We start from the raw sequence: 27,411 nt of genomic DNA on the forward strand, positions 1-27,411 counted from the left end.
CCAGGGTCCCAGGTTTGATTGCTAACTTGGGTCACTGTCTGTTTGGAGTCTGCACATAACCCCTGTGTTTGCGAGAGTTTCCTCCAGGTTCTCTGGTTTCCTCCCACATTCCAAAGATGTGCCGGTTAGGTTGATTGGCCATGCTAAATTGCCCTTAGTGTCCAAAAAAAGGTCAGGTGGGGTTACTGAGTTACGAGGATAGGTTGGAAATGTGGTCTTAAGTGGGGTCTCTTTCCAAGGGCAGGTGCAGACTCGATTGGTCGAATGGCCTCCTTCTGCACTGTAAATTCTATAAGTCTATGATTCTATGGAGGACCAGACTGGGTTCATAAAGGATCGGTTTTCCAGTAATAATGTCAAGAGGCTACTGCATATGATGCCTATTTTACAGAAGTGGGAATTGGATGGGTTAAAAATACCCTTGGATGCAGAGAAAAGTATTCATAGGCTGGAGTGGAATTATGTAATTTATACATTGTGGATATTTAGGCTGGGTGAGAAATATGTCGAGTGGATCCAAGTGTTGTAAAAAAGACCTTTGGCGGCAGTGCTTAGGAATGGTTGTAGATCTGAAAATGTTGGTCTTCAGAAAGGCACGAGGCAGGGCTGCCCCCTGTCTCTCTTGCTGTTTGCTTTGGCCATGGAACCTCTGAAGGACACTATTAGGCAGGATCCTTTGATACTTGGGCTATGCTGTGGGGAGAGGCAGCACAAGGTCATGCTTTATGCTGACAATGTGCTGCTGTTTGTTGAGGCCAGATGTTTCAGTTCCTGCTGTCATTGATGTGGTAGATAAATTTAGTGCCTTCTCCAGTTATACGATGAATTTCACAAAATTGAAAGTTGATGGTAGAGTTGCAAATTTTCCTTTCAGGTCTCCATCAGGGTTCACTGATTTGGATGTTGTAACTACCCCCCTTTTCAAACAACTATACGTGGCTAATTGTCTTCATTTGATTGCATCTATGAGATTGGACCTCTCATAGGTCCTCCCTGCCGGCATCGTAGCTGGGGAGGATTGCTTTGATTAAGATTAATGTGTTGCACAGATTTCTATATCCCTTGCAGATGTTGCCTATCTTGTTTTCTTCGAGAGGCTTAAAGGAGATTAATGGAACGATTAGCTTGTTTATTTGGAATAAAAAGAAGCCTTGTCTAAAATTTACTAAGTTGCAGATCCCAGGTGCCAAGGGATGTCTGGGAGGCCCAAATATTAGATTGTACAAGTTAGCCTCTCATCTTAGGGTTATATGGGGCAGGGTCAGAAAGGACCCTACCTCCATTTGATTCAGCCTTGTTATTTTCTGGCAACTTTAATTCAGGTTCTGCGAAGTGTGTGTGATAGTCCTATTATTATTAATATCCTTAAGAGCATGGAGAATTGTCTGTCAATTTGAAGGGAGATCTAAACTGGCTTCCTCTCCTCCATTCAGGGCAGCCCGGACTTTCCACCTGGTCTTATGGACCATGGATTCGATATTTGGAGACATAGAAGCACTTGTAGGCTGGGAGATATCTTCAGTGGTGCTTCCTTGTCATCCTTTGAGCAACTATGTCAACAATTTGATATTCCGAGACACTCCTTTTTTAAGCATCTGCAACTTAGAGACATTATCCTTAACAAGACAACTTTGTGTCTGACTCTTCTCTTTCCCCGATGGAAAAAGTCCAGATTTCTGCGAAGCCTAACAGTTAATTAGCAAGTTTTAAGATACCTTGTTCGCCAGATCCTGTGTTCATTCACTGAATACATTGTAAGGGGCCTGGTAGTACAGTGGTTAGCACAGATGCTTCACAAGAATCCCGGATTGGGTCACTGTCTGTTTGCACTTTTTCCCCGTGTCTGCTTGGGATTCCTCCGGGTGCGCTGGTTTCCACCCACAGTCCAAAGATGTGCAGGTTAGGTGGATTGGCCATGCTAAATTTCTCTTAGTGTCCAAAAAGGTTTAGTTGGGGTACGGGGTAGGATGGAGGTGTGGGCTTAGGTAGGGTGCTCTTTCCAAGAGCCGGTGCAGACTCGATGGGCCGAATGGCCTCCTTGTGCACTGTAAATTCTATAGTAAGAAGTCTTATAACACCAGGTTAAAGACCAACAGGTTTGTTTCAAACACTAGCTTTCGGAGCACTGCTCCTTCTTCAGGTGAATGAGGTGAATGAGGCTCCTTCACCTGAGGAAGGAGCAGTGCTCCGAAAGCTAGTGTTTGAAACAAACCTGTTGGACTTTAACCTGGTGTTGTAAGTCTTCTTAATGTGCTCACCCCAGTCCAACGCTGGAATCTCCACATCATGTAAATTCTATGATTCTTTAATTGTAGTCTTGGGAAAGAGACTTGGCAACTAATATTGATGAGGAGACATGGGGTAGTACATGGGACTATGCCAATAAAACTTTGGCATTCAATAGAATTATGGAGACTCAATTCAAGATACTGCACCATTTGCATATTACTCCGGGTCTGACGCATAGGTTTGATCCTGCTAAATCACAAATGTGTGTAAAATACCCGGTAGTCGAAGGTGATTATATACACTGCATATGGACCTGTATAAAGATTCAATCCTCCTGGTCTGACGTAGTTAAGATGCTGGAGAAGATATCTGACAGGGCCTTAGAATTTTATTCTCCGTTCCTAATTCTAGATCTTCCAGATAGGGGAAATGTTGACGTTAATGAAAAAAGGCTGCATAACTTTCTAACCTTTGAGGCGTGAAGAAATAGCCTCTGCTCCTGGATCAGTAACAAGTATCACAGAATTTATACTGCAGAAGGTGGCCATGCGGCCCATCGAGGCTACACCGGCCCTCGGAAAGAGCACCCTACTTCAGCTCACATTTCCACCCTATCCCCGTAACCCAGTAACCGCACCTAAACTTTTTTGTATACTAAGGGCAATTAAGTATGGCCAATCCACCTAACCTGTACATCCATGGACGGTGGGAGGAAACCGGTGTACCCGCAGGAAACCCACACAAACATGGGGAGAATTTGATTGAGTATCCTTCAATTCAAAATTGGAATGAATTAGTCATGGAATGTATTCCTTTGGAATCCTTGGCACCTGTGATCCATTCTAAATGGGATATATTCTGCAAAGTGTGGGACCTTAGAGCAGCATGGTGGCGCAATGGGTTAGCCTTGTTGCCTCACGGCGCCGAGGTCCCAGGTTCAATCCCGGCTCTGGGTCACTGTCCGTGTGGAGTTTGCACATTCTCCCTGTGTTTGCGTAGTTTTCGCCCACACAACCCAAAGATGTGCAGGTTAGATGGATTGGCCCCGCTAAATTGCCCCTTAATTGGAAAAAATTAATTGGGTACTCTTAAAAAAAAATAAAAAAAATAAGTGTGGGACCTTTATCTCAAATTTTTCGGCTCCACTTTGTCTGATTTGTTCCTGCAAGGATTTCCACGACCATTTTGCAAGTCATCATCTCGCTATATATAAAGGTGTGCACCTTGATAGATTATCCTGTTCCGATTATTTGGCCTTATCCTCTTTTCCCCGCCCCAAAGTTTTTGATTGATCCAGTCTATCAATAAAGGCTCTAGTTCTTAAGAACCATTGTTCTGAATTTATCCTGTCTCTCTCTGGGCAGGATTCTCAACCTCATGCTTCTTGGCAGCAAGAGGCGGTGCACCGTTCTCTTCCAGTGGGATTCTCTGCCCCTGCCGCTGTCAATGGGATTTCCCATTGATGCCACCCCAGGCCGCTGGCAAACCTGTGGTAGGGGGTGCGCTGCCAATGGAACTAGACAATCCCACTACCAGCGAACAGCCAGAGAATTACACCCTCTGCTTTTACACCTGCAGAAACATTTGTTCTGGACGGTGCCAGTTGTGCTTTGAAAGATTTGTTGTGTTTGCTGTTAAAAATTATAAAACTTTAATGAAACATATATATATATATAAATTAGGCTCATCCACAGGCGTACGATTCTGGCAACTAGGGTGCAAATTGTACATTTTCATAATTTTCACCCTACACTCATCCATCGTTTGTCCATCAGTGGTCTGGTTGGGGGAAGGGTTAAAAATTAAGCAATTATTTATTTGGTAGAATTAAAAGTAATTTTGGAATATTGTATATGATTCGATATTCTCAGATTCTAATTCAAATTACGTCAGCAGCATTCAAAAATACATTGGATGCCAGGTTATGAGCGATAGAATATTACAGGAGGAGAGTTTGGTGGGACAACTAGTATCTTTGTCCTTCATGACTTTTTATGATCTTACGAAAGTGCGTAGAGTGTGAATAAAGATTCAATTTCAACCATCCCTATTCACAGTTCCTATCCAATGACAACCTATTGTAAGAGTGAGTTGACAGGCCGACCTGCAAAAGGCAGTTCTAAACATCGTTTCATTTGTAACCGAGGTTTTGCCAAGTATAACAATGGATGTCCTCAGCCTCCCATTGCACAATTGGATTTTGAACTGTCGAGCCTGCGATTCAGGATTTTTTATTTATTTTAGAAAGTATATGTCGTTTGGATGTTCTATTCAGTGAAAGCTTTCACTACCTTCTCACAAAAGGAAATCTACCAGTCAGCAGTCATGAAAAGCATCAACTCCTTACCTGGATGTTTTCCTTTTATCACAACACACTGGCAGGAGTGAACATTCAAACATCCAGAACAAGAGCTCATCAGCATGCATAGCAGAAGAGAGAAAAGCTAAAGACATCTATTATCAGCTTGTCCTGAGAAAGATTAGGGCTGGACAACAGGTAACATGAAGACTCCTCAATAAAGGGGGCCATCAAATTTTCAAGCTATTGCATGAATATCAACAATTAGCAAAGTGAGACAAAGGTCTTGCAGTGCATTGTAAACAATGTTAACTCGGCTTCATCGGCCAGGCAACCTGTCCACCCGCTTGGAGGAAAAATCCGCTTCATTATGCAAAATACCATTAATCCCATCAATTTTTGTGAATCAAAAGCAGCATGATAATATTGCATTTCCTTTTCCAAATCCTGACCAAGGTGTAGCTGTTTGTCTGATGAAATTACTGTTAAATGAATCACATTGATTCACCATTTGAGTCTGCATCTTGGCCAACAAAGAAAAGTTCATTTTCAAAAGTGATGACCTATCAGTGGTAGAAGTTATTCGAGCCACAACTTACGTTTGCATAGTTATCCTCCACAGAACTCTGTTGGCGCAGCAGCGACCCTGTTGGTATGATGGTTGAATGGGGGAGAGGGGGGAACTGAAATTGACCCTGGGATTCTGGCCCAATAATCTGCCTCTGATTGTTAGTCTTCATTGGCCTTTTAATTATGCAAGCCAAATTATCAGCTTCTGGCAGCACGGTGGCCTAGTGGTTAGCACAACTGCCTCACGGCGCTGAGGTCCCAGGTTCGATCCCGGCTCTGGGTCACTGTCCGTGTGGAGTTTGCACATTCTCCCCGTGTCTGCGTGGGTTTCGCCCCCACAACCCAAAAATGTGCAGAGTAGGTGGATTGGCCACGCTAAATTGCCCCTTAATTGGAAAAAATAATTGGGTAATCTAAATATATATTTAAAAAATAAAAATTATCAGCTTCTGGCAGATGAGTAGTTATCATTCTACCCAACTAACATCCTTCAAAAATGGCTCTGAGACAGGCATATGCCGGAAAACTGGCAGGTCAGGGGCACCGGGAAATTCCTGACTTGCCTGCTTCTGATTCTGCTTCCCAGGATTTCAAAATCCAGCCCGGTGTTCCAGGTTGATAACATTCCACCAGCTCTGATGAAAGATTGTTGACCTAAAACATTAACCTTGTTTTTACTTCCAGCATTTTCTTTTTCAATTTCAGGTCCCGAGTAACCATGGTGTTTTGCGCCAGTCAATATCAAAGCTGATTATGGTGATGAACCTGTAATGCTTAGTAGAAGAAGGGTGGGAGGACAGTCATACAGATCAAATAATCGACTCAATTTTGTTCCATTCTGCATTGCTGAAAAAAAAACACATGCCGTTGACGCTTTTATCTCGCACATTCAAGGACAGATGCAAGAATACCAAATTTCAACGGGAACAACAATTTATGCTACATGATTAAAAGTGTGCTAAAAGCAAATTACTGCGGATGCTGGAATCTGAAAGCAAAGAGAAAATGCTGGAAAATCTCAGCAGGTCTGGCAGCATCTGTAGGGAGAGGAAAAAGATGAAAAGTGTGCTGATTGGTTGGCAAGTGGACTCCGATTGTTCAAGGTGTTACCATGGGAAATGCACCTGGAAACCGTTGCCCCGCAAGTCAACAACAGGTGAAACTAATCGTTTCAATGATGCAACAGCAAAAAGAGTGACATTGTGCACTAACAGCACTCTGCCGCCAAGCCAAAAAGGTATTCTCCTTACCACACAAGACAGCAGTGTGTTATATGAATTTCAGTGTCAGTTTGATGCCAGATATGAATGTCTTATGTCCCAAAGACTGGTGGATTGTATCAATGGCAGCCCCTCCCAAACAACAGGAAAAGTACTTGCTATCCTCATACATTTCTTGCTGGCAAAACTCAGCAGATAGTATCCAACATTCCGTGATTGGACAACGCTTACTGAAAAATCCCAAATCTGCTATGGTTCTGAACAATTCTAAATCTGCTACAAATTAAACTAACATCCAATTTAAGATTATCAGTTGGGTTCACAATCTGGTTCAAAGGCAGCATGGTAGCACAGTGCTTAGCACAGTTGCTTCACAGCTCCAGCGTCCCAGGTTTGATTCCCGGCTTGGGTCACTGTCTGTGCGGAGTCTGCTCCGGTTTCCTTCCACAGTCCAAAGATGTGCAGGTTAGGTGGATTGGCCATGACAAATTGCCCTCAGTTGGGGTTGCTGGGTTATGGGGATAGCATGGAGGCAGGAGCTTGAATGGAGTGCACTTTCCAAGAGCTGGTGCAGACTCGATGGGCTGAATTGACTCCTGTACTGTAAGGTCTATGATCTGTGATCTACTGGATTTATATATTCATATGTTGGGCCCTGCCCTTTGCAAAACTGAATAAAATGTCCAGGCATTGTGTATTTCTTCAATTAAATGAAAGCTTAGGGCACAAATGTTCCTTGGTGCATTCTCGATAACAATGCCTTGGCCAGAATTGACTTATATTTCAAATTTGGTCTTGAGTCTGTCCTGATGAGTGCAAAATGAAAAGCTTCAACAGCATGTCTCTTTTTCAGCAATATGTATATTGTGTATTAGAAAGCAACAATAATTCAAAATCTTCAACAAAATGCATTCTTTTGTTGCTGAACATGCAGCAGTAACCTTATCCCATTTCATCCTTTCTTTCCCTTTCAGGAGGAAGAGTTCAGATCATTAATTCATGAATGTTCAGTGCAGTTTAAGCTCTTTCTCGACATGTGCTGTATGTTCACAGCAAGATAGCAGTTTCCATAAGCAGACTAAATCACTTCTGAATAAATGCTGTATCTTTATTCATCACCATATGCGGGAAAAATATGGACAGGTTTATTAATTAATCCCCATTCGCAGTTTATTGCTCACTCAGGAGTCTGCAGGATACTCAAATCAATCTTCTGCGACATATGGAGGAGAAAAATTACATCAGCAAACTAGTGGGTGAACGTTACGACAACTTGGTCAGTGCTATTTAAAAAGGAAATAATACAAACACTGCACAAGAACTAGGAACAGGAGTCTGCCATCTAGCCCTTCAAACCTGCTCCGCCATTCGATAAGATCATGGCTGACCTGATTGTGGCCTCAGCACCACTTTCCTGTCTGTGCCCTGTAACATTTGACATCTTGTCAATCAAAAATCTGTCCAATGCAACCTTGAGTATATTCAATAACCCAACTTTCACGCTCTCATAGATACATAGAAGATAGGAGCAGGAGGAGGCCGTTTGGCTTTTCGAGCCTGCTCCGTCATTCATCACGATCATGGTTGATCATCCAATTCAATAGCCTAATCCTGCTTTCTCCCCATAGCCTTTGATCCCATTCTCCCCAAGTGCTATATCCAGCCGCCTCTTGAATATATTCAAAGTTTTAGCATCAATGACTTCCTGTGGTAATGAATTCCACAGGCTCACCACTCTTTGTGTGAAGAAATGTCTCCTTAATCGGTCCAAAATAGTTTACCCTGAATCCTCAGACTGTGACCCCTGGTTCTGGACACACCCATCATTGGTAAAGTTTTCCCTGCATCTACCCTGTCCAGTCCCGTTATAATTTTATAAGTCTCTATGAGATCCTCCCTCATTCTTCTGAACTCCAATGGGAACAACCTAGTCAATCTCTCCTCATATAACAGTCCTGCCATCCCTGGAATCAATCTGGTAAACCTTCGCTGCACTCCCTTGACAGCTAGAACTAGGAGACTAAAACTGTACACAATACTCCAGGTATGGCCTCACAAAGGCACTGTATATTTCAGCAACACATTCCTGCTTCTATACTCGAAACCTCTCGCAATGAAGGCCAACATATCATTAGCCTTCTTTACTGCCTGCTGCACCTGCATGCTTACCTTCAGTGAATGGTGAACAAGGACACCCAGGTCCTGCTGCACAATCCCCTCTCCCAATTTACAACCATTCAGGCATTAAACTGCCTTCCTGTTTTTGCTTCCAAAGTGAATAACCTCACACGTATCCATATTATACTGCATCTGCCATTGATTTGCCCACTCGCCTAACCTGTCCAGATCGTGCTGTAGGATCCCTGCATCCTCGTCACAATTCACCCTCCCACCTAACTTGATATCATCTGCAAACTTTGAGATGTTAATGATTTAGATGGTTCTAGTTGGTTCCTCCACATATTTGTTCCCTCATCCAAATCATTAATATATATTGTGAATAGCTGGGGTCCCAGCACTGATCCCTGTGGTATCCCACTAGCTACTGCCTGCCAATTTGAAAAGGACCCATTAATTCTTACTCTTTGTTTCCTCTCTGCCAACCAGCTTTCTATCCACCTCAATACATTTCCCGCAATCCGATGTGCTTTAATCTTGCACAATAATCTCTCATGTGGGACTTGTCATACGCCTTCTGAAAGTCCAAATATACCACATCGACTGGCTCCCCCTTGTCAACTGTACTGGTTACATCATCAAAGAATTCCAACAGATTCGTCAAGCATGATTTTCCCTTCATAAATCTATGCTGACTCTGACTGATCCTGCCGATGCTTTCTAAATGTCCCGCTATAAAGTCCTTGATAATGGATTCAAGGTTTTTCCCCACTACCGATGTTAGGCTTATTGGTCTATAATTCCCTGCTTTCTCTCTACCTTCCTTTTTGAATATCGGAGTGATGTGAGCTACCCTCCAATCTGCAGGGACGGTTCCAGAGTCTACGGAATCCCGGAAGATGACCACCAATGCGTCCACTATTTCCAGAGCCACCTCCATAAGCACTCTTGGATGCAGATTCTCAGGCCCAGGGGATTTATCCGCCTTCAATCCCATCAATTTTCCTAGCACCATTTCTCTACTAATGTTGATCTCCCTCAGTTCTTCCCTCTCACTAAACCTTTCATTCTCCAGCATTTCTGGTGTTTGATTTGTGTCCTCTTTTGTGAAGACAGAACCAAAGTATGTATTCAATTGCTCAGCCATTTCTTTGTCCCATATTATGCATTCCCCTGTTTCTGTCTGTAGGAGGCCCACATTTGCCTTTACCAACCTCTTTCTCTTCACATATCTATTGAAACTCTTAATGTCAGTCTTTCTGTTCCCTGCAAGCTTCCTTGAGTACTTTCTTAACAAATCCCTTCGTCCTTCTTTGATGAATTTTAAACTGCTCCCAAACCTCAGACCTATTATTTTTCTTGGCCAATCTGTATGCTTCTTCATGGATCGGATACTATTTCTAATTTCCTGTGTAAGCCATGGAATGGCCCTCTTACCCCCTTTGCCTTTCTGCCAGACAGGAATGAACAGTTGTAGTTCCCCCATGGGTTCCTTGAATGTTTGCCATTTTCTATCCACTGTCATTAACTCTCCCCAATCTATAAAGGCCAACTCATGCCTCACATTTTCACAGTTCCCTTCATTAAGATTCAGCACCCTAGTCTCTGAATCAACTACTTCACTCTCCATCTTGATAAAAAATTCTGTCATGTTATGGTCGTTTATCCCCCAAGGGGTCTCGTACAGCCAGATTGGCAATGATTGCCTTCTCATTACACAGTACCCAGTCTAAGATGGCCTGCTCTCTAGTTGGTTCCTCCACATATTGGTCAAGAGAACCATCCCGCATTGGCATTGTGGCTAATTTGATTTGCACAATCTATGTGAAGATTAAAATCACCCATGATCACCGATGTTCCCTTATTACATGTATCTCTAATTTTGTGTTTAATGCCATTCCCAACTTCACCACTGCAGTTTGGGGGGGGGTCTATAAATGACACCCACTAATGTTTTTTGCCCCTTGGTATTTCTCAACTCTCCCCATACGGATCCACATTGTCAGAGCTAATATCCTTTCTCACAACTGTGTTAATTTCCTCTTTCACTAGCAGTGCCATGCCACCACCTTTTGTATTATGCGCTGTCCTCTCAGGGGAATAGAATTCCACAGGCTAACAATCCTTTGAGAGCGCAGATTAGAAGTTGGGACAGGCCCCTGCCACGTGGGGAGACTGCCAAGTAATCCATGGTGGCTTCCTAACAGGTTCAGCGTGGGGCGAGAGCCTTTCTTCATGGCTGCTGCATGGCCAGTAGAAGTGTCCCCACAGCTCTCTAATGTGGATGGCACACTCCTTTGACTGCCAGGGCCTAGTTGTCTGACCTGGATGGTTCACCCATCTGATCGCCAGGGCCTGCCTCTGCCTGATCTTTACACATTGAATTGAAAAAGTATATACCTGCCCTTCAAAGGATTCTGAACAATAACTTAAGGATGACAGTCGGCTTCTTCCTGCAGCCACAGGGGTGGCCACGTAATTCGGTAACGTGGCAGAGACTACAAAGCTGCTGGGCCTCTGACTGGGATGGCAGGTCCAAGAAGCAGGCTGTCATCATTAACTGAAAAGCAATTCCGGTGGCAATCTTTTAATTGTCCACCAGTGGTAATATCGCACCTAGAATTCTACCACCCATTTTTGGTCCTAGTCGTGGGAGGACCTTGGATTTGAGAAAAATTAGCCATCGACTGCAATGGCTAGGAACTTTTATAAATTACTGGTTAGACCTCAGATAGACTCGTGTGTCCAATTATAGACATAGACATAGAATTTACAGTGCAGAAGGAGGCCATTCGGCCCATCGAGTCTGCACCGGCTCCTGGAAAGAGCACCCTACCCAAGGTTAACACCTCCACCCTATCCCCATAACACAGTAACCCCATAACCCAACCCAACACTAAAGGCAATTTTGGACACTAATGGCAATTTATCATGGCCAATCCACCTAACCTGCACATCTTTGGACTGTGGGAGGAAACCGGAGCAAACCCACGCACACACGGGGAGGATGTGCAGACTCCGCACAGACAGTGACCCAAGCTGGAATCGAACCTGGGACCCTGGAGCTGTGAAGCGATTGTGCTATCCACAATGCTACCGTGCTGCCCAAATTATAGCATCCACATTTTACAAAGAATGTCAAGACCTTGGAGATACTCACCAGGAAGGTACCAGTGATGAGAGAATTCAATTATGTGGAGAGACTACAGAAAATGGGATTGTTCTCTCCAGAACAGAAAAGGTCAGAGATGGTTTAATAGTGGTGTTCAAAATAATTTGTGGTTTTTGATACAGCAGATCGGGAGAAAAACGGTTCCATTGGCAGGAGAATTGGTAAAGACAAGACAGAAATTTAAGACGATTGACAAAAAAGTCAGCAGGGTGATGAGTTTATTTTTTAAACTCTTGAGTTGTTTTGATCTTGAATGCTTTGCCTGAAAGGGTGGTGGAAGCAGATTCAATAATAACTTTCAAAAAAGAATTGGATAAATACCGAATGAGGAAAAAAAATGCAGGGCTGTGGATAAAGAGCAAGAATTGGGACAAACAGGTAGCTCGTTCACAGGGCTGGTTCATATGACATGACTTGTGGACTTCTGTAATTTCTTTGTATTGTTCCAATCATTTTTGTAACCCTCATGTAATCACATCCCTGTTGTGGGGGTGGGGTAGAGCTGAGGGAGAGTTAGTGATAGATCAAGCTTCTGCCATTATATTGTATCTGTTGATCTATAATTTCTGCATACAAGTGCAATTTTCTGTGCATGGGGGCAAATAATAAAAGAAGGGACTATTATTTAAACAGAAAGAAAACATGCATGGGAGAAAAATAAATGTGTCTGGAAAATAAAAGAACTCAGGGGGTCTTGATCAGGTAAAACTTAAAGCTACTGCAACAATGCTTGTTGAATGAAACAACTGAGATGTTGGCTTGCATAAGAAGGTTGATATTGAGCTGAAATAGAGAGCTAACCCTGCCACTTGATAAGGAACGACAAAGGAAATTTTTGGAATAAAAGCAAAATACTGCAGATGTCGGAATTCTGAAATATAAACAGAAAATGCTGGAAAAACCCAGCAGGTCCATAAGCACCTGTGGAGAGAGAAGCAGAGTTTTTTTTAATAAATTTAGAGTGCCCAATTCTTTTTTCTAATTAAGGGGCAATTTAGCGTGTTCAATCCACCTACTCTGCACATCTTTGGGTTGTGGGGGCGAAACCCACGCAAACACGGGGAGAATGTGCAAACTCCACACGGACAGTGACCCAGAGCTGGGATCGAACCTGGGACCTCGGTGCCGTGAGGCAGCAGGGCTAACTCACTGTGCCACCGTGCCGCCCGAGAGAAGCAGAGTTAACATTTCAAGCCTTTATGAATCTTCCTCAGAGCTAAAAGAGAGTCTCTAAATCTGAAGAAGTGTTATACAGACTCAAAACTTTGGGCACGGTCAAAGCAGAGTTTCATGTCAAGTGCATTTAGCTGGAGTGTTTCCCGGCACTCACAGCGCTAAGAAAGACCCCACTATCTACTGGTACTCTCTTTTATTTCAGGGCCTCAGCACTTAGTCTTATTTCCGCTCGACAGTGCAGAAAGTGGTCGGGGCACTATTTAAAAATGGTGCTCCGATCTCGAGACGCACCCAACGCAACCCCCCGGTCCTCCAACGTCCCAACTCACCTATAAGGGGTCATCAAGTCCCCCACACCCTACCTAATAAGGGCAGGACACTCCAGGGCCCAATCCGCGGTGTGGGCAAATTGCCATCCAGATGCTGCCAGTGTGCTGGGGAGGCATTCGGGGTGCAGGGTACCACCTTGCCCAGAGCCCAGCCACTCAGGGACCCTAGTCCCTTGGAGAACCCCCCCCTCCTCAAGTGCCATACCTGGTCCATGTTTGTGGCGACATGCTAGCCAGCACTCGCTCAGGGGTTCCAAGACGTGGGGATTAAATCCTGAACCTTGGGTAACTCAGGTGGGTGCATTTTAAAAAGTGTGCCTGACTGAAAACTTTATTATGCCATTTAGCCGGATCTAGGTACCACCCATTAAGGTTTCCGCACATTATCTCTGTTTTTCTCTCCATGGATGCTGCCAGACTAGCTGAGTATTTCCAACACTTTATGTTTTTACTTAAGAAATGTTCTAGTTGCTTTTGAGAGGATATAGAAGAGAGAAAACGGAGTAAGTGAACAGGTGGTGAGATTACGTAAACTGAGCCTATTCGCACTGGGGAAAAAAGGCCGAGAGATGATATTATTATCATTTTTGTAGGATTTTAAAGGGTCTACCTAATGTATACCATCACAAATATTTCCATCCTGTTCATAACAGTGGACTCAATAACTGGAAACATTACATGTGGTAAGGGTGGTGTGCTTCAAAGGAACAATAACTCTGGATCTATAGCTCCCAACCATTGGGGAAATGGAAAGGGGTGGAGAGGGGGAGGCGGGGAGAGGCGGTATAATTGGTAATAGCCTCATATCTGAACCTATTATAGAGATTGATTACTATATCACAAGTAATTTAAAGTTCCATGGTACAATACCAGGATTGTACCTTGCCCAGCATAATTGATCCCGCCTGGATGTGTGCGTACAATTTCCATTACTATCCTACAATGGTAAAGTGATAAATAGAGAATATAATCTGGGCAACCAAACAGAATGTTTCGACTGGGGAAAAGAAAGTTGAGGGGAAAACTATCTAGGAGGTAGGAAAGGCTTCACAAAATTTGTGGCGCAGAATAACGAGTACAGTAAATGTGTCATTCCCAGTGTGTGAATAAGATTCTATCGCAACATAGTATAGCATAAATCCACAAGATTGCATCATCTGTAAAGATCCTATGTGCTCACTTGAAAAGTAAGTGCTCAAATCAAGTGTCTTTTTTCATATTCTGAATATAAAGTCGAGAGTGTTAAGTGCATTAACGTTCTGCATGTACCCAACACCAATACCAAACCATCCCAGGTCAAGCGGAATGTGAGGAAAGTGCAATGGAATCAAATCATGCCGCAAATCATGGAAATGCCAGATTTAACGTAACAGGAGAAACTGCACAAATGGCACAATTATAGTTTCTCAGGCAGTAATGTTTACAAGTGAGAATTCTTGCTGCGTCACCAACTTCGATGGTGGAGGGGGACAAAAAATGCACTCTAGCTTCTGCATGACATTTTCTGAGCCAATATTCGTGCTGCAAATACTATATATAATAAGCAGATCAGTTAGGTCTGCGGAGAGTGAAAGCATTGACAATTTAGTTTTCCGGGTTTAAAAATATCAGCACCAATAATTCAGAATAATATCACAAGTTATGAATACAATTTTCCCACCTGACTCGCGCACATTTATATGTTAAAAATTGGACTCATTAAAGGAACAAATATATTCTGACCTAAAAATAAATGTCAAAGTAGTTAATTTCTCTGACCTGATCTCAGTGATTTAACTTTTCTTCTCACTGTTTGTCAAAATAATTTAGCATAACTTCCGCCACATGACCACCTGTTCAAATATGAGGGGCTATGGTTGATTATGCTGCACTTGGGCTTCCCAACATTGCTGAACTGCAGCTGAGTGCAGTATTGCTCAGTTACTGAATCATCCTGCTTACACAAAGCGGACGCATTGCCCTCGATTCTTAAGTTGTAAAATCATATTAAAATTTCAGCTTGATTTTACGATACCTGGCTGGTACAATCCTTTTTTAAAAAAAATACCTACCATGTTCATCAGTCATAAATACAACAATTATTCACAGCACTTCCCAACGATGTTATACTTTAGAATTTTAGATTACATTAAGTCTGGGTATAAATATGTTTCCAAAGATAACGGGCGGGATTCTCCACGAACCGGTGGGGCGGGCCACTCCAGCGCAGGAGCGCCAGAATGTGCTGGCATCATCCCAGCGAATGCGCGGGGGGGGTCTTCTTCCCACCGCCCATGGTGAAGGTTGACAGCGGCCGGTGTGGAGGAAAAGAGTGCCCCCATGGCACAGGCCCGTCCGCGGGTCAGTGGGCCCCGATCGCAGGCCAGGCCACTGTGGGGGCACCCAAACCCCCTCCCCCAGAGGCCAGAAACCCCTGTGCCCCCCCCCCCGAGGACTCTACAGGCTGCCCGTGGAGCCAGGTCCCGCCGGTAAGGACCTGTTCTGATTTACGACGGTGGGAGCAGCCGAAAACGGGTGGCCACTTGGCCCAGAATTGGGTCGGAGAATCGCCAGGGGGGGCCTTTGCCAGTGGCCGCCGACTGGGGCGGCGTGATTCCCAACTCCGCCACAGCCCCGGCGCCGGAGAATACGGCAGCCGGTGGAGGCGTGATTCACACTGTCCCGCGGCGATTCTCCGACCTGGCAGGGGGTCGAAGAATCCCGCTGAACAACTTGAAAATACCATTCATTTATTTTGTAGAATACTTCAAATTCCCAACTCTGTCTCAGAAGAGGCCCGATAGGCTTATTCAGTGTTAACGATAACTCAAAACAGTGTAGCACTTGATCCATAAAGCAATAACAGGAGATTAATGAAATCCTACAAGGATACTCCAGCTAATGCATAAGAACCCAAAAGTCAGAGTGCACATGCTAGGAAACTTTTATTCTGACACAAGAATCAGTATCGTTGGCACTTTCTCCTTTAACACATCATTATGTGTTTCAGGTTCAGTTGAATTCCAAAAGCATAATGACTTGATAAATTATTATCAAAATAATAACGATGGACTGACCTTTTAAGCAACCAACAAATTTGCTCATTTCATTTGAAAAATCTTGAAGTTACTTCTCTCAATTCTGACCTTAAAATAAAGCTATCTTGGAGCTTTCTAGCTGCAAGGTCCAAATGCATTCTTGTTAATGAAACTGCGTTGGATGTACATTTGAAAAATAAATTTTGACAAAGCACTGAATGAATCAATAGTTTAATCATTTGCTGCAGAATGAGCCATTTCCATGTAAATTGCATTTCATAACAGAGCTGTCCGTAGCGTCCGTAAAGTGTTTATTCTATATAAAAAGAAATATATAATGACTGATTTTGTAAAATATAAATCCCTGAGGATAGAAATTATTCAAAGTGTTTAACGCAACAGTGTTTTCAATTACCTTTCCATCTTTTTAGAACAATAAATCTGGAAGAAATTAAATATTTTCTCTTTCAAGCACAACTGGAACCCAGGCGGCATGCTGGCGGCATGCTGGCACTTCTGCCTCACGGCGGCGAGGACCAAGGTTCGATCACAGCCCCGGGTCACTGTCCGTGTGGAATTTGCACATTCCCTCCATGTCGACGTGTGTCTGCCCCCCACAAACAAACTATGTGCAGGGTCGGTGGATTGGCCTCACCAAATTGCCCCTTAATTGGGAAAAAAATAATTGGGCACTTTAAATTTATAACAAAAAAAAATGCAACTGGAGTCAAATCCTGAGGTTTGGTGCTCCAGGGGCCCCAATGACTGAATTCGTAGCTGTTCAATGTTGACCAGAAAGACCCATATTTGAAGCCTGGACTATGCCAAATCAGACAGACAAATAACCAGAGCTGGAAATAACACCGTTGAGTTATTTCAGGAAAAAACGGTGAAAATGTCTGCAGCTGGTTTCTTTCAAGGGCCCCTGAGCAAATACATGTGCGGAACAGCGGGGACAGAATCGTGATGTGAAATAACACAATGGAATTCAATGAAAAGTTCACATATAAATAATGATCTCTTGGACAATGCCTTCAGGAGGGCAGAGGCAAAACGGGCAAGAAGAGAAAAGTATCTGATTCAAATATTTTTGTCCGACCAAACCATCATTTTATCAGATAAAGAATGGAAAACGTACTGTAATTTGTCTGCGTTCTTGGTTGGCACTATTACAATAGGAAAAGTATGCAAATAAATCTGCTTGGAAGGTAAAGTATTAACAGTTCCCTTGAATATTATTTGTGATAAGAGTTCTCCAGAATGCCCATTCTTGGAATGAAAATTGGAAGAGTTTTCTGCGATCAGTTCTGGTGTGGACTGTGTTGGATGCCATTTTAGTAAAGACCAAACAAGGGCATCCTTAAGTTTAGGAAGACAGTGACATAGTGTCATTATCGCTGGACGAGCAATCCAAAGACCAGAGTCATGCTCTTGGGACCCGGGTTCAAATGCCGCCATAGCAGATGATGACGTTTGAACTCAATAAAAACTTGGAATTAAAAGTCTAAAAGGTGACCACAAAACCATTGTTGAATGTCATAAAATCCCATCTGGTTCACTAATGTCCTTTAGGGTAGGAAATCTGTCGTCCTTACCTTTTCTGGCCTACATGTGACTTCAGATCCACAGCAATGTGGTTGATTCTTAAATGCCCTCAGGGATGGGCAATAAAGGCTGGCTCAGCCAGTGACACCAACATCCCATGAACAAATAAAGTAGATATTAGGCAATTAATATATTCGGATAAGGGTCATAACTCCTGCTCTGTTCCCGCTTGCAATTTTGGCTAGTGCCCAAGCCAGCCCACACCAGTGGTACACCAATGGAACAATAGCACTCAGCAGCATGGAATGAAAAGTGTATTCATGATAATTACCATTGTTTCTTGTCCAGAGATTTATGAGCTCCTTACCGCTTCTAGCCCGGAATTCTCCGGCTGTACGCTGGCGATGGGATTCTCTGGTCTCGCTGGCAGTACACAAAAATGCCTGACCCTTGGCCTGACCGCACCGTACCTCACCCCATCCACCAATTCCACACAAAAGCCCCCCAATAATACTAATCCAGTCGTATTTAACATCTTCATTACAGATTTGATTCTTATGTCCGCTTTTTCTTTCTCCAACATGCCTATGTTTTATTTTCTCTTAAATGTAATTTGTTTAGAAGGTATTATTTCATCAAATGTACGATTGTTTACTCATGCACATAGCATCATGTTACAACATAGTGCTAAAAAGGTAATTAAAAGATACTTCTATATATCGGACATGAGACAGTCAGCTGGATGAATCAGAATGTTTACACTGGCTCGGTTGCATGTCATCACTTCAACTACTGCAAATAGATAGTTGAATAATAAAAGAGCTTCATGAGGTCTTGACTGAATCCAAATATGATTGTCTATTAGTGTAAAGTCAAAATTAACAGTATTTCCTCATTTTTGGAAAGCAAGTTAATCAAGCAGCCTCTCTGATCCTTCCTTAGTTATGAATCATGAACATCTAAATAGTCATGTACAAAAAGCAAAATTCTGCAGTTTCTGGAAATGGTCAGCGGGTCTGATGAAAAATAAATGACCTGAAACATTGGGTGGCATCTACTAGAAGGCTGACGAGAATGATGCCTCTTTTTGTAAAGCCCGCTGCATTATCGGGCACTGGACAGGCCATGGGACCAAGGACCTAGGGGTAGAAGTCCCACTCACTGAGAGCCGCAGGCTAATCAGAGGCCAGCATTTTGTTCTGTACTCGGCAGCGCTACCAGGGAGGTGGTGGTTGTTACTGGTATAGCACCCACCTGAGCCCTTGGATTGAGAAGGCATCAGGCTACGGATGAGTGAAGGCAGAAAGAGGTTCCCGGGAAAGAGGTGGATTTGGCAGGATAGGCAGGGGTGTCTCTCAGTTGGTCTCCCATTCCTTATGCAAGATCGCTCACCTGGAAGTTTGCAAGAAGCCCCATGTGGGCTTGCTTGTCATGCTCCCTGTGTTGTAAGACTGCCCACTGGATTAATATTAGATGTGGCAGGCTGAGCTACTTCAGTGTGCATTAATTGCGCACTTACAGGTCTCAATTGGCAGCTGGGAAGGGAGGCCATGCACTAGGCTAACCAGTGGCCTTCCTGCTATGGACTTCATTGGGGTGGAAGCAGGAAAAAGCGACATCCCCAGCCGACACTTTCCCATCTGACTAAACGCCCCCAGCACCAAACTTGTCACAGGGGAGGGTGCAAAGTTCCGCTCATTAACTCTGTTTCTCTCTCCAGAGATGCCAGCTGAACTGCTTTCACGTATTCTTGGCCAATATGTTCCTCTGTTAAAGTTGTCAACAAAACATCCAGGAGCAACAATGCTTTTGTTTTAAATTGGAATGAAAATCCCCGGTAAATATCTTACCAAGAGGGAAAGACTTTGATGGCAATCACAAACAGAAGTCTCTTCAAGGCTTTCCTGAAAAACACAAAATGAATTGCAACTTTAAAAATTAAATCTTCATCTGACCATACAACAAGAATTTAATTTACACAATAAACAGCAGCCAAACATCACTCAGACTTCTCATTCATCCCATTGTTAGCTAAAAGGTGGCTGAATTTAGCATGCACTATCCTGTATCAAACTTCAATAGGATGAACTTTGCCACAGCTACAGTGCCAATAATACTTAATATTTTTAAACTGTTGAAATTTGAAGTAATTGCAACAAAAATGACTTCTATCATTATGGCATTGGGCGGGATTTTCTGGTTGCCCAGCCACGTGTTTCTCGGCAGCGCATCATTCACTGGTGGTGAGATTCTCTCTTCCCACTTGTCAATGGGATTTTCTATTGAAGCCATCCCACGCCGCCGGGATATCTGTGGGTGGGGGTGCACTGCCAGCAGGGAAGGCGAATCCCAATGCCTGGACAATTCCAGCCATTATTTATTAAGATTCTTTCCAACAAGCAAACGAGAGGCTAACGTAGTTTTTAACTTAGGTAATCGCTATATAAGCAAATACCAATTTGCAAAGTTCCATGTATATGAGAGATAGCTCAGAGTAGAGTCAATTACTAAAAAAAACTCTTAAGCCTAGAAATTCAGGGGTGCAAGTACCCAATGCTGATCTAAATGGTGAGGTCCAAGGTATAACTGATATTGAGACACAAGGTCATCAAGCCAGAAATCGATGGTCAGTAATAGCATGGGTAAAGTACAAGAGGAAAGGTAGGCAAACAAATTCAGAAGAGCAGTGACTGGTGCGGGGTGAGGGTGAGAGGGGGGGGGGGGGGATGCGTAGTGGAATCTTGTTACCAGTAGCAATGGGAGGGCTCAGTGGCAGTGATCTGGAGGGCAGAGAATGGTCGTGGTTGCCAGTGTTCTTTGAAAGTGAGGTTGGGAGGAACTGTTTTTTGGCCTTTACCAATATGACAGCTGGTACACTTCTGCATCATGGTGAGTATGCTCTTCCTTCTGTCATGTTCTAGACCTTGAAATTCATAATTTGACATGAAATAAACATTGAGAGAAGCACAGAATAATCAGACAGGCAGAATGAAATTGTATGCCACATTTTTTTTTTAAAGGGATGTGGCAGCCACAGGCAATGCCAGCATTTATTGCCCATCACTAATTTTACTTGCGTGAGTGACTGTGTGCATCCTTCTGGAACCGCTGCATTCTGTGTCCTGTAGGAGCACACACAGTTCAATTTGGGGTGGAGTTCCTGGCTTTTGACCCAGCGACAGTGAAGGAACGGTGCTAAATTTCAAAGTCAGGAGGTGAGTGGCTTGGAGGGGCACCTTGGAGGGTCATGCTCCTATGTAGTTGCTGCCCTTGTCCTTCTATGTAGTAGGTGTAACAGATGTTCGGTAACTATAGGCCGGTGAGCCTAACGTCTGTGGTGGGTAAAGTCTTGGAGAGGATTATAAAAGAAACGATTTATAATCATCTAGATAGGAATAATATGATTAGGGACAGTCAGCATGGTTTTGTGAAGGGTAGGTCATGCCTCACAAACCTTATCGAGTTCTTTGAGAAGGTGACTGAACAGGTAGACGAGGGTAGAGCAGTTGATGTGGTGTATATGGATTTCAGTAAAGCGTTTGATAAGGTTCCCCACGGTCGGCTATTGCAGAAAATACGGAGGCTGGGAATTGAGGGTGATTTAGAGATGTGGATCAGAAATTGGCTAGTTGAAAGAAGACAGAGAGTGGTAGTTGATGGGAAATGTTCAGAATGGAGTTCAGTTACGAGTGGCGTACCACAAGGATCTGTTCTGGGGCCGTTGCTGTTTGTCATTTTTATAAATGACCTAGAGGAGGGCGCAGAAGGATGGGTGAGTAAATTTGCAGACGACACTAAAGTCGGTGGAGTTGTAGACAGTGTGGAAGGATGTTGCAGGTTACAGAGGGACATATATAAGCTGGGTTGGGAGGTGGCAAATGGAGTTTAATGTAGAGAAGTGTGAGGTGATTCACTTTGGAAAGAATAACAGGAATGCGGAATAAAATGGTAAAATTCTTAGCAGTGTGGATGAGCAGAGGGATCTCAGTGTCCATGTACATAGATCCCTGAAAGTTGCCACCCAGGTTGATAGGGTTGTGAAGAAGGCCTATGGTGTGTTGGCCTTTATTGGTAGAGGGATTGAGTTCCGGAGCCATGAGGTCATGTTGCAGCTGTACAAAACTCTGGTACGGCCACATTTGGAGTATTGCGTACAGTTCTGGTCGCCTCATTATAGGAAGGACGTGGAAGCTTTGGAACGGGTGCAGAGGAGATTTACCAGGATGTTGCCTGGTATGGAGGGAAAATCTTATGAGGAAAGGCTGATGGACTTGAGGTTGTTTTCGTTAGAGAGAAGAAGGTTAAGAGGTGACTTAATAGAGGCATACAAAATGATCAGAGGGTTAGATAGGGTGGACAGCGAGAGCCTTCTCCCGCGGATGGAGGTGGCTAGCACGAGGGGACATAGCCTTAAATTGAAGGGTAATAGATATAGGACAGAGGTCAGAGGTGGGTTTTTTACGCAAAGAGTGGTGAGGCCGTGGAATGCCCTACCTGCAACAGTAGTGAATTCGCCAACATTGAGGGCATTAAAAAATTTATTGGATAAGCATATGGATGATAAGGGCATAGTGTAGGTTAGATGGCCTTTAGAATTTTTCCATGTCGGTGCAACATCGAGGGCCGAAGGGCCTGTACTGCGCTGTATCGTTCTATGTTCTATGTTCTTAAAGGAGCCCTGGCTGCCCTACATGTTGTAGATGGTACACGCCAATAGTGGAGAGAATGAATGTTTAAGGTGGTATATGAGGTGCGAATTGAGCAAGATGCTTTATTTTGGATGGTGTTTAGTGTGTGTTTGCTGTTAAAATTACCAAGAGTAGTTTAAAAAAAAAATCCAGATTGATTTAATTAATTGAATTAAATTCTCCAGATGCTTGGTTGGATTTGAAGTTATGTTTGCAGAGCATTGTCCAAGTCTCTGGATTGCGAATCCTGTAAGGTTGCTAGTCTGATACACTTCCCCACTTTTGAAAAAGTGACTAACTAGATAGAAAAAGGAAATGCGACATTTAAAATGAATTGACTTCTAGCAAGTCCGTATCTCATTATAGCCTCAGTATGAATGGAAATTTAGCAACATGCGTGGAAAAGCCATCAATTGACAAAAGTAAAAAGATTTGGGTGTTCAGGTAGGGTAGAAAAATTCATTCTTGGGCATCAAAGTCAGGAAGTGAGTGGCTTTCCCAGTGATACTACCACAATCCTGTTAAGGACCATTAATGTTTAAAGAGAAGCCTAAACAACCAGAAATTAACTGATATGACTGCACCACAAGATTCCATGCTTAAAGAAAAACTTTATTGTATGTATGAAGAATTAAACAAAGCAAACATTATGGTTTATGATTTTATATGTTACGAACTCTGCTCGACTTTATCCTCACCCCCTAAGCATTACCTTATATAATACAACTATTTTAAAGGTTCATTCACTTTTTTACTATGAAGTATGCCACATCACTCCAGAATTCACTTTAATTCTCCTCAGTGTCCCAGCCATTCCCTGAGGTATTATTTTACAACGATGTTTCCATTAGCATTTTTCCTCAATGACCCTCCAACTTGTATTCAATGCCTCACAACTGTAGATCCCTCAGTTTGTTATGGATGCCAGCAGATATACAACAGCCTTCTCATTGCCTTCCAAGCAAACTCTGCTGACTACTTTCTGCCACAAAGCTCTGTGAGGACCACTGTAGTTTCCACACTCCAGATTAAAACTTGGCAAATCAGGCAGCTTATTTTCCCTCACAAAATCCAAACTGTGCTTGAGGTCCAGCCACAATCCACACAATCAATAATACAATGAATATTATATCTACTTGAAGATTAGGCCTGACAAACAATCATCTCCTGTTGCCTCTCCTAAATGATTAAGATGTAAGTCTACACCAAAGCAAAACTGCAACTGTTTTCTGTGATAAACACCCAATTAATAAAAATAATGTTTTAACCCCATTGTCCACCTCTGTGACAACATGGTGGTCTTTGGGATGTTCCCAAACATAAACCTAAATTAATTAGTTTACCTTCAGCACAGCTCTTTGATTCTGTAACTGAATAATTGCTCATTTAATGAGGTTTTATGATCCTCCTTCCCAGAATTACTTGCTTTTAGCTTCTTATGGAAATTACGAGAGATGTCCTGATTCTACTATAAGCCTAACGATAGGTAATCCATTGTTCAAGTGCCCCATCATTTTCTCAATTTATTGACTAAGCACACACTATCTTTGATGTGTAATAAACCCAGACTTGCTTGAGTTGTATTTACATCAGTTATGTTTACCTACTTCATGCCTATTACATGCTATGAACTGTTCATTGATTGATTGGGATCACAATTAATCCACCTGCCCATCTGCAGGACAAGATCGTACACAAGGGAGAGCGTGCCAAGACTGGAGGTGGCCCCTGGGAAATCGGCCTCATGTCAAAAAAAGGTACAGGCCTCACAGGTGGCAGACGAGGAGAGAGTTTGTGCCTGCACAGGAGGAGAGAAGGCTCCACTGGCATTGTCTTTTGCTCATCTCTATATAAAATGTCTTCTATGTACTCATGGTTGGACCACTGGTCATCATTGAATTTCCCCTTTTCGGAGGCATCCTGGACTTCTTGGGACCCTGCTCCATTTTGCTGCTCAGGTCGCTGCTCCTCGAGGGCCTGTGCCAAATGATTGATGGGACCTTCTTCTCCTTATTCAAATTAGAGCTTTAAATGAGGCAGTATGGCTGGCAGCTTGCATTCTCCATTCCTCTCTTTGTCTGTCAACAGATCGATTTGACAATTCATATTTTGGTTCCCTTGAATGGTTTCCCTTCAAGCCAGTGGAAAACCTTTGGCCTAGCCTCTCGCAAGAATTGGCAGCCCCAGGCCAACCCTTGCAGGTGAAGCATATCCTGGAGGAGTACAGATGACTGTTTCTCCCCCTCAGACATGTCTGCACACTCACAAAGAGGGTCTTGATGAGAGTGAATGCATTCACATGTGAGAACACCTCATTATGCAATTATGACAGCAGAGCTAACCACTGTGCCAGCGTGCTGCCCAGGAAAGCACCTTCCATATCTATGATCTCTACGACCTAGAAGAACAAAGGACTGCATTTGCATGGGAATACCACCTGAAATTTCCTGTTCAAGCCCCACACTAATTTGGAACCATGGGCAGGATTCTCCCCTACCCGCCGGGGCGGGGGATACCGGCATTGCGGAGTGGCGCCAACCACTCCGGCGTCGGGCCTCCCCAAAGGTGCGGAATTCTCCACACCTTTAGGGGCCAAGCCCTCACATTGAGGGGCTAGGCCCGTGCCGGAGCGGTTGACACCACACCGCTGATGTCACCACTGGCGCATATGCAGGGGAGGGGGGTCTCTTCCGCCTCCGCTATGGTGGAGGCCATGGCGGCGGCGGAAGAAAAAGAGTGCCCCCCACAGCACTGGCCCGCCCGTCGATCGGTGGGCCCCGATCGTGGGCCTGGCCACCATGGGGGCACCCCCCCGGGATCCAATCGCCCCGTGCCCCCCCCCCAGGACCCCCCAGGCCGAGGTTAATAAGAATTAAAGTGACTCCCCAGAGGGAACGCCACAGTCTGGGGTCTCGGACTGAATGTTACAACCAGGAGACCCTCGTTAGCCATCAAAGCAGTGGTTTTCAATAACTCCGCTCCTGGAAGGACAATCAGCTGATAAAACAACTTGAATCCAAAGCAAAGGCACTCATCTTCCATCTTGCAGTAATCCTCTTTTATTTTCCCCTCCCGCTCCCACTGCGTGTGTATGTCTTGTGAGGGCGTTTTAGCTCAGTAGGTTAAACAGATGGTTTGGGATGCAGAACAAGGCCAGCAGCGTGGGTTCAATTCCCGTACCAGTGAGAATTCTGAATTCTCCCTCTGTATACCCAAACAAGCGCCAGAATTGGCGACTAGGGGCTTTTCACAGTAACTTCATTGCAGTGTTAATGTAAGCCTACTTGTGACAATAAAGGTTATTTATTTTAATGTAAGCCTACTTGTGACAATGAAAGGTTATTTATTTTATTTGTGTGTATTTAGTAGAGGGTGGGATGGTAAAAGGGGGGAGGTAGTAGATTAGCAGGCCATTATTCTATTATAATTATTGCACGTCTTATCTCTATTTTTATTATAAATATATGGTTGTTCTGTTTCAGTTACAAATAGGGTGCCTGGAAGTCATTGGAGGAGTCAAAGGCCAAAGATCTCCGACATTTTGTACAAATTATTGGTTAATTCACTTGTATTGGGACTTTGGGGTTTGAGGGGCTGGACTTGACCCTGTGTGCACTCGCCCAGGCTGTGGTAACAACTCACACAGCATTTTATGTAGTTCCTCATCAAAGTTCCCGTACCAGCCTCCCTGGACAGGCACCGGAATGTGGCGGCTAGGGGCTTTTCACAGTAACTTCATTGAAGCCTACTCGTGACAATAAGCGATTTTCATTTTCAAGTTAGTCTGAGAGAGCAGCTAGCCAAACCAACAAACACAAATACTACTTTGAACACCAAAAACATATGACTATTATCTCCATTCTGGCACTTTGTTCACTCAAACAACTAAACTCACATGTAATTGTGTTAAGTGTCCTTCAGGGAAGGGAAAAGCATAAGGAGTGAGGGTGACTGCATGTTCCCAGTGTGGGTCATCAGCATGCAGAAAATGGTCCATCAACCTCATGTCTTCACAGTAAACCCAAACCCTCCAGATAGAAAGGTTAATTATTTCTAACCAACTTAGGAAGGTATTATGTCCACGGATTAACTTTCACGAGACCCCACTTGTTGCAGCCTTTACTTTTGTTGTCAAATTAAACTTCTTTTTGATTTACCTTCTCAGCCTCCTGAGCATTTATAGTCTACCTGAACTCTAATATGGTCAAATATTCCACTGGAAACATCCACAATGCTGGGAGTTACTGTCTGCTTTACTGGACAATTCCATTGTACATAGAGCATGTGAATCTTTCAAGATCTGCTGTATTTATCCAATTAAAATCAGGCTACATTTGATTCCAGATAATGAATAAGAAGCCCTCTTGGGGAAAGAAAATTTTGATGCTTTTTGTGTATTTCTGATTTGCACATATTTTGGAAACCTTTATTTTTTCTGGAGCCACTGAAGTCAGGTGTGCTCGCGGACATCTTCAAACTCTCCCAACTCTGTCCCGAGGTTCCGATCTGCTTCAAGAAGACCACACACAGTGCCAAAGTAGAAACAGGCAACATGCCTCAACCACTACTGTCCGGTGTCGGTGTACCCGAAAAGATGCCGGAATGTGGCGACTAGGGGCTTTTCACAGTAACTTCATTGCAGTGTTAATGTAAGCCTACTTGTGACACTAAAGATTATTATTATATCTTTTGGTTTATTTTTCATGTATGAAACAATCTGTCTGTACTGCGCGCAGAATAATACTTTTCATTGTACCTCGGTACACGTGACAATAAATCAAATCAATCACGTAAGAAAAAAACATTCTTGACAAACAAACGCTGTTGTTAACTTAAGTCAGAAGATCCCATGTTACTTTACACTTCCCAGTTGATCGAGCCTGTGGTTCAGAAAAATTATTTTCACGGATAATATGCTGGGGTCCAATCCACATGCACCCGCGCTGACAATGTTTTGAGATAGGCATGAACACCTCAAGATAATGATCAACACTTTTCTGAACTGAATGCATTTTAACCTAGGGAACCCCTATTAACAAAGCTTCTTT

The 27,411-nt window shown here is 43.5% G+C and overlaps 1 protein-coding gene across 40 annotated transcripts in view; it reads right to left on the reverse strand.

The window, feature by feature from the left end:
* LOC119970160 (receptor-type tyrosine-protein phosphatase delta) overlaps window positions 1-27,411 on the reverse strand; it is a 2,903,826-nt gene that overhangs the window by 2,137,180 nt on the left and 739,235 nt on the right. For all 40 annotated transcript variants that reach the window (XM_038804286.1, XM_038804284.1, XM_038804281.1 and 37 more), the window contains exon 2: window positions 19,526-19,579. The gene's annotated coding sequence lies outside the window, so the exon portion shown is untranslated. The remainder of the gene's footprint in view (window positions 1-19,525; window positions 19,580-27,411) is intronic.

The sequence above is a fragment of the Scyliorhinus canicula genome, chromosome 8 (assembly GCF_902713615.1).
Source record: "Scyliorhinus canicula chromosome 8, sScyCan1.1, whole genome shotgun sequence".
Lineage (NCBI taxonomy): Eukaryota > Metazoa > Chordata > Chondrichthyes > Carcharhiniformes > Scyliorhinidae > Scyliorhinus > Scyliorhinus canicula.